Consider the following 9,313-nt stretch of genomic DNA (forward strand, 5'->3'; position numbering starts at 1 on the left):
TTCCACAGAGTAAACAGAGGCAATGACTTCCAACCTGGGTATACAAAATCTTGCGCTAAAGCGTCCCACGCTCCTGCTCTCACAAATTTCATAGAATACAGCTCAACTAAACATAATGTATATTATTCATATATTCAAGAAAACACATTCTGATTAAACATTTTATATAAAGAAGAAAATATATTTTTTTTTACAAGATCCAAGGATCTGAATGCTAACATAATAAGTCCTTTTGAACAACTCAAAAAGCTGTGAATATACATCGATAGAGCTAAAAGTTTCCTATCAGCACCAAAGCAAATTGACACATTTTTTTTATTTTCATTTATTTTCATCATATTTTTCCTTATTCACATATATATATATTATATATATATATATATTATATATATATATATTTATATGTTTTGTGTGTGTTGTGTGTTTTGGTTGTGTGTGTGTGTTTGTGTGTTGTGTGTGGGGTGTTGTGTGTGTGTGCGTGTGTGTGTGTGTGTGTGGTTGTGTTGGTGGTGTGACATATCACCCCCAAACAGTTATGAATATAGATCATTTCCAAAAAATACGAATTTTTTTTTGGGGCTAAAGAAAGTCTAACTTTCTATGTTATCACTATAATGTCTATTATTTTTAATCTGTGTGAATACCCTCATTAGATGATTCGGATTCCGATTCGAGGTTAAGATGGAGCGCCGGCGAGGAGCCCCGCGTTTCCCGCCATCGAAGGTAGAGGAACTGCGGTCACTGGTTCTTCCCGCTGTCGCTGACCCGGAAAGTTTCGTTTTGAGTCGTCTGGTAGATTCTGATGAAAAGGGGCCTTTCAGCTCATGCCATTTATATTCTGCCTCTAACCTTTATTCTGATATAATCTATATTAAAAGGTATAACATCTCGCGTCACTGCTCCCCATGTTAGAGTATCCATTTACTGTTCATCCGTTCCCTTAGCGTAAAATGATCCGAGCCTGGTGGCCACGGCGCCTTGCAACAAGACAACTCCAAGAACTACCTTCGCGTTCCCTCCGTATAGTGAGTTTACAAGGTTTACTGTACAGGAAGAATATTTGATTTTGTATGATTTTTTGTCTCGTAATATTATCTTCAGGAAAAGAAAAGACAACAGGCTAATTGCTTACATAGACCGTAGATGTGTAGAGACTTACAAATTATACCCGATCTATTTTATCTTAATTAAAAAAGATGTAATAGATACATATTTATATTTCAATCGGATTGGACCACATAGCAAGTCTTAACTAAACATTTGTTTTGTCTCTCTTTTTGTCGTGCTTTCAAAAGGTTTAAAGTGTTTGATACTCTAAAATAAAATAGGAAATCTATAGACGGATCTTAATTCATATCTATAATTTTGAACAGTGGAAGAAAAATTTCAAACATTACAATACCGATTTAAAAAAAACTTTCCTGTCCGGGTTCGGAAATTTTAAATATTTGAAGATTCCACTCAAAATGAGGGTGCTGCAATATATGAATATTCCTGAATAAAAAAACTAAAGGATAGACAACTGAGAAAACGTAGATTTTAAAAAAAAATTATAAAAAACCTTATATAACTTAATTAGATCAAGTTTTATGCTCTGCAAAACCTTGTCATTCTTACTGCTGTTGCTTTAGGACGTAAATTTTAAAGGTCCCCAATGAAAATTAATATTTGCAAAAGGAAATTACGAGATAAAAAACCAAAAAAAAACCTTTGAAATCAAATGGTTTCATTTCGTGAAGTTACGCCTCCTGGGACTCACTGAAGGGGACAGTCCAAAGCGTTCTTCTGACTAGCTCATGGCAAACGGGGGGTAGCACTCTCCGCCTGAAAAATATCACTCGATCGCCACATAATGAAAAAGGACGTTGGGTCACCGTGTACTTTTTGCTATATATTCAAGAGATACTGAAAAATTCGTAAAATATACTACTGTACCATGAGGTCCACAGCAGTTCCATAACTTGTAATAGTGAACTTGGAAGTACCCATGTGCTTCTTAAAATATAATGTTGACATCAGCAAATAGGAGAATACACTGTTGTGTACTGTTTTGGGGTGCTATTCAAAACAATGTCTTTACTATTTTGACGCAATTTTCTACTTCTCTAGATCAGCATCTTTAGCCACATGTCAGGGAAAAAGAAACAATAAGTCTTGTTGCAAATTTTTGTATTTGAACTTTGAGATTATCCGTCCTCCTAGAATCAACTCCTTGAAAGTGTAGCTGTAAATCCAGTTGTTTCACGTGTGTCTTTTTTCAAGTTAACTATTCCTAAAGAAAGGAGAGGAGGAGCGGGACGAAGTGCTGTGACGAGCGGGGGCTCACCGCTTGTGGCGGGTCAGGACGCTCGCTTTCAGGTGAGGTGGTCGCACCACAGGCTCTGTCCTCACGTTGTACAAGGGCGGCGCCACACTTCACCGAGAGGTGAACAGATGTACAGCGTCGTTAAAATTTAGAAAATTAGACAGATGTTGATATCAAACCCCGTATAAACACGTTTTTCAGGAGAGATGCAGTATCAATTATGTACTTTATTTTATTTTGATTTGTAAATTGGATGAACAAGTACTGTAAATCTTTTATCAGGTACAGACAGATAGGGTTTTCCCCACGCCTCAAGACCTTCTGGAAAGCGCCAACATGCTGGTCTAGATAGAAAGCGTCCCTCAAAACAGTGTCCACTTCCTCCTCCGCCTTAAATCTCCCTGTGCATTTGCCCTGCGTTTCAGATCACACCAGGTTGTTAACATTCGATGGAATTACCCCAAGCATCCCTTTAAAATATTTACTGCTAATACAAATTCTAACAGAACCAGAGATCCTACCTCACGATTTTTTAAACAGTATTATCGTTAAGTCCTCTTTGATGTTAATCGACAATTGGTTATTCTTACTTTACTTATCATCTTAACAATATTTAAAACAGGTACGAAGAAAATTTGAATTTTAATTATATCACCTTATAAAAACAGGAGACGAAGGTGAGCACTAGAGGTAAGCGGTACCGTGCGGCTGACCCAGGTGCGGTTCAAGACCCTCGTGACATTACCTTCACTGTAGTAAGTTATATGACCATTTTCTTCCATATATACTTTTATACATATATTCAGTTTTATCAAAATATATGCAAAGCCGTCATCATCACTAGAACTCGCTCATCTCTGAATGCGAATATCGAGCGTTTCGAATCCCACTGGACTGTGTTTTGGGAAAAGTATCCCAGTCTTCCTAGGCAACCACTGCCTAAAACTCAGTTTTTTAATTGAAGAAGGTTTTGTGCTTTGCAGTAAAAAAGCAGGGGGTCATGATTTGACAGATATTTACACACACGATTATAAACTCCCAGGGGGCGTGTGTTGAGTATAATGCATTTCCAGGTGTCGACTATGTAATGATCATCGGCGCTCTGAATACATTCCGACTACCACTCACCACTTCGAGGTTGACCCATCTGGATACCCCGAAATATCATTAAAAAATATGCTGATATTATATTAAAATTCTCTTTGAGTTTTGCTTACATTACAGACTCAAAGCACGGACAGAAAGCTTTGGAACACTGGTTCTTAACCTTTTTTACTACCATGCCTCCTCTAGGAATTTGACCTTACCTCCACGCCTCCCTTCGTCTTTGAATAAAATTTACTCCCAGATTTTAAAGAAAATTAAGAATATGTTAGTCTTTTTATCGAATTTGAATTATGCACATTATCACTAACCGTATCATTTGGTCATGAACTGAACAAATGGCTTGCTTGCTTGAGATTTGCGAAGTTCTGGCTTCGCCCGGGCCTTTCACTTATGGCCCGGCCTGTGTCAGCTTTTTATGGCGATTCCATTTTCTTTGTGAAATATGGTGATAGAATACCCAAAAAATAATGGGTTTTCTGGAAATTATATTAAGACCAGCACAAAAGAAAGGGGGCTATAATTTCATGACGTTTCGCATCCGACTAAATCCCCAACAAAAAAATTAAACCAAAGCTATTTTATCGTTTGCTGTACAGTTTTGTCTGACTCAAAATCTGTATTGTTCGTAAAACGTGGAAAAAATGTCAACTAGCGGACGCTTTTTCCTGAGATTGTTAAATTTTGGTGATTTATGTTATTTGGTATTCGTTAGTTTCTTATTACATGCTCTGTAGTTTTTGTATGCTAAATTTTTAAAAATTTGTCAACCCGTGAACAGATCGTATATATACTGACTTTTAACTACGAATTCAACATTTTTCTGAAGCAAAATTTACATAACCCTATAAATACGACGCCAAAATTAGATACGTCGTGTAAATACTACATGAAAGTATATATTTTTTAATAGATTTCCCTAGGACTGCGAGAAAAAATCAAAGCTCATTTATATATTTCGTCTGATATTGCAAAAAAACACGACCGCTAAGAGTACAATAACTTAGATTTGATGTTCTGTATAAAACTACAAAGAAAAAGGTTGATTGTGTTTTTCTCGAAGTCGGTTCAATCACACTGTATACTATACAATGAAATATGTACATAAATTTGCAAATTTGCAAATTTTTTTCGAAATTACTTAACGGTGCATTCTTGCAAAATAGAGAAAAAAAATAAAATGTAATAATTCTGGTTTTTTACCCATGCTTTTTCAATGAATGTAATGCTGTTTTAAAATTTTTCAGGTCTGCCTCATCCATCCAGTAGTGTTCTCAGAATTGTAGTTTCTTTCATTACATTCGTCTATTGTTACGTACCTTATGACTGATCAAAAACTCAGTTATATATGCAAATTATAGCACACACACACAACCCCACACCCACACAACCTCACCCCCCCACAACACATCACATACACATCTATACCCAGCTTCAACTTCTAATGCATTGTTACATTTACGTTACACTCCCCAGTTAGGGGGAGTTTGGTTTACACCTGATGGTGTCTACATATGATTTAAATGAAATATTTAGCAAATTTTCAAAATGATTATAAAGGATACTTCATTACCATGACATTCTCAAGTGGGCAAATAATGTTCGGTCTGTCTAGTTCTTCAAGTAACACTCCACAGCCTGGCCAAATGGGTGATAAATCCTAACTAATCTATTTGAAGTCAAATTATGTCTATAACCAAAGAAACCTGAAAACATTAGGTAGTGACACAGGATCATTACTGATGTAATGAGTAAACAACTCATAAACTTTATCATCTGTAGGAGCAGTTATGTTTCAGCTGAACAGTTAGATGCTGTTTAAGTTTTGAGACCCATCAGTGGTATCCAGTTTTGAATAAATCTTGGCTGGGTCTACAGTTATACAGATCAAGAGACAACAGCTTAAAAGAAGCATTTATGATTAGTCTATTTGTCAGTTACCAGGATCAGTTCCCCAAAATACACAAACCATTAATATAGGGGGAAAGGTAAGGCATTTTATTGATGTATTCCTCAATACTGGTATTTAGTTCTCAATTGCAGTCCTGCTTGTTCATAATATGAGTGAAGCAAACCATGAACATTCTGGTAGGAAAAGACCTTGTGCATAAAGTTAGTTTATGGTTTTCAATAAGTCTTTCCCAAGGTCTGATTTTTTTATATGAGCAATAATAGTGAAACATTGTTTTGAATGCACCAGCTAAAAGAAAAATGTATTGCACCCTCAGTATGCACATACCATTATGATGCAATACTATTAATGCTGATGATTGAGTGCAATGGAACAGTGGCTACAGTTACTCTTAAGAAGAAGTGAGTATCCTTTTCTTACTTTTAAAAAACACTTCTAATTTTCACCAGTGTTATTAACTTTGCAAAATTCTATCCTTATCAGCTTGGTCTGTCAAACTGCTATGCTGGCTTTAAAAATGCTTTAATAATATCAGTTGTTTTCAAAAGTATCATAAGAACTGTATTGCCTTTCCCTCAGATGAGGGAAGTTGTTTGTAATGTATTTAACATAAAATAAGCCAAAGTTTGACTGTATTTGAGAAGCTTGTAATAAAGTAAAATCTAATGTGCATTCTTAATATTAGACTTGGAAAAACTTTTCTTGGCAGCTCATCATTGTACCATAATACCCTGGTGTTGACATCAAAACTTGGAAAAATGCATTCAACTTTTACTTCATATAAATTTTTTATTTTTGTGGAGAAGACCAAGTTTCATGAATCTGGCATGAACCAAAGGTAATCCAAAATTCATCTTCTGAACAATGACTGGTGCTCATAAATTAGTTTTTATTGGCTTTTACCATGTGATTCTCATGTACAAAGCAAAAGAGAATCAACATATTGCAACAAGAGGGAAAACTGTCCCTGAAAATTGCCTTGAAGTCTTCTTCCTACAGATTGTACAATTTTTTGTTTATTGTCCAATTCTTCAGTAATATTTTTGCTTTTGGATTGGAAACAATTCAGTCATTACAGGTCTTTTATCTGATCCAAAAAATCATTTGCTGTAATTCTTAAATTTGAGAAATAAAGCCAAGCTAACATAATTTGACTGTGCAAACTGTCTTTAGGGACCAGCAAAATAATACATCATGGACACAGATTTATTAGCACTTTCCTTTTGCCTGACCATAATGATACAGTCTTGGTTAAATCTATCTATTTTTTTTCTATGCTCTGTTAGCATTGGAAGTATACCTTGAATACACCTTTAATCAATGTACAATTCAGCCCCTCTTTGAATGGAGCCTCAACTATTGTCTACACAGAGATGATCAAAGGGCAAATGTATTTATTTTTCTTATGTTCTGAGGCATTTTTTTATCTACTGTAAAATCTTTTTATTCTCCACTTAAACTGCATTCAATCATGATTCACAACAAAATATTTTTACACTTTTAAAATAAATAAATAAAAATGTACTGAACAATGAATCACAACAATGCAGAAAGTCTCCTACAATCACCAAGCTTTATTGACAGTACCATTATTAAGCAACAAATAAAGAACAATTCAAGTGCAAATTAAATTTTCAGCACCTTTATTTTTCTAAAATGATTTAAAAATTTTAAAGTTTTCCCCCTTTAAAAATCATCCCAAAAAATTAATTTTATAAATCGTATTGTGTTCAGTAAGTATTGTCACTACCTCGAGATCTAATTTGCCTAAATTTGCTAAATTTGATCATACAATGTAGATTTGGTCTGAAAAACTCCCATATACAGCCCTTTTGTAGTTCCCACTTTGGTGTTTGAAGACCCCTTCTGCTGCGGAAAAACAAAGCGAAAAAAGTAAAAACTTTATCAATAATAGTTGGTAAATATCAAAAGTATAGTAAGGTTCTGTTTTGTTTAAAATCTACTTTGTTTATTCCCTCTTTATTTATCACCAGATAAAATAAAAGAAAATTTCCCTTTTTTCCAACAGATTTCTATAAGGCCCGCCCACCTATGGGAAAAATCCAATCAACATTGAAAAAACAGATAGACTTTAAAGCGGGAAAAAACCACATACTAAAAAGCAAACTTCAAAATGAAAAAATCCTTTGAAAAGGGGGGAATCCCCCCGCCTCTAGCAACCACTTTTACATGCCGGAATTCACTTTATCCGTAAGCTTGGGGTTTCCTTCCTTGACTTAAACCAATGCCACCCCCAAAAGGGTTCCATTATAGTTTTCCGGGGAAGGCCTTAAGAAAAATGTATTTGCTAATAAAAAGAAAGTTTAACTGGGAATTACCAGGGTTCATTGTAAATGTGCAATGGGGGTTTGTCTGAAACCTGATAAAGCAGTTTCGGGTAAATTTCCCCTTAAAAATATCTTCGCTGTTAATTGAAATTATCATGACATTCTTCTCAATCAAATTTTTTCCCCCTTTTTTACTCAAAACTTTTTTGATGATACCTGTATGTGCACATTTTCTTCTTTGACTATAAAAAAATTATTACTCAATATAAAAAAGGGAAATACAACATTAGTTGTTAAAACCTTTTAGCATTCCATTTAAGACTTTTCCAACAACTTTCTGTAGTGTATTTTTCCAACATCAAATTATTTTCATCTCACTCATTTCTCTCTCGCTCCAATTCTTCCGCCCCCTTTTTTTCCCTCTCTTACTATTCTACCCCCCTTTTTTTCCCCTCTTTTTCCTTCTATCCCCTTTCCTATTTTCCTTCCCCTCTTTATCTTTTTTCCTTCTTTTATATCCCCACCCTTCATATCTCCCCCCCTTTCCTCCTGTTCTATCCCCCCTTCTTATCATATATCTCTCTTTTCCCTCTTTTTCATCCCCTTTTTTCCCTTTCTTTTTTCATTTTCCCCCTATTTTTCCCCCTTTTCCCCTTCCACTTCCTCTCCCCCCCTCTCCCTCCCCTTTCCTTTTCCTTCTGCTTTCCTACCCCCCCATTCATTTTTTTCTCCTCTCCATCCCCCCCCCTACCCCTTTCCCCATCCCCCTTTCCTTCCCCTTTCTTTTGCCTCGGGGTCTGCCTCACATTTCTTTTCCCCTTCCCCCTCTCCTTGTTTCCCTTTTCCTTCTTTCAATTCCCTTTCTTTTCCTATTTCTCTTCCATCACTTTTTTCCCCCTCTTTAACCCCCCCCCTCACTACATTTCTCCCTTTCCCCTCCGCTCGCCCTTTTTTTATTTCCTCTCCCTTTACCCTCCTCTCCTTCATTTTCCTCTCCATTTTCCTTTTTCCCCCTCCCCCTCCCCTCCCCCCTTAATTTCCCTGTCCTCCCTCCTCCCTCATCCCTTCATTTTTCCCTCCCCCTCCCCTTTTTCCTATTTTTCCCCTCTTCCCCTTTACTTTTCTCCCCTTCTCATTTCCCTTCTCCCTTTCTATTTTTCCCCTCCCCCTCCCTCTCCCTCTCTTCCCCTCCTTGATTTCTCTTTCTCTCTTCTCATTTATTTCCAAAACCCTTTCCTCTCCTTTTCACTTCCCTCCATCCCTAAACAGAAAAAAACTGACAAAAAAATCACCTGCTTCTCAATAAACTTTTTTTGTGCAATGTTTCCCCAATTTGTTTTGCATTATCGTCCACTTTCCCAAAAACTGGCTCTATCTGGTGTATCACCGCTTGAACTGTTCTCCAAGGAAAGCGGGGCTTACCTCCCTTGTGCCCTTTGGGGTATAAAAACGTAAAATTAAAAATTGACATTACAAACATGTGAAATTTACCAATAACCATTACTTCACCTCAATTTCAAATCAACATACAAATATCCAAAAACAACACCAAAGAAGTGGTGTGCCTGCTGGGGCAGGCCCCACACACGCCCGCTCAACCACGTGCACACACAAGAACAACTATTATTTAAAAAAAATTTTCTGAAAATTTTACCTCAAAATTTTTATTTATTATTACAAAAAAAATTATCTATAAAATAGATT

This window comes from Penaeus monodon, chromosome 10 (assembly GCF_015228065.2).
Source record: "Penaeus monodon isolate SGIC_2016 chromosome 10, NSTDA_Pmon_1, whole genome shotgun sequence".
Taxonomy (NCBI): domain Eukaryota; kingdom Metazoa; phylum Arthropoda; class Malacostraca; order Decapoda; family Penaeidae; genus Penaeus; species Penaeus monodon.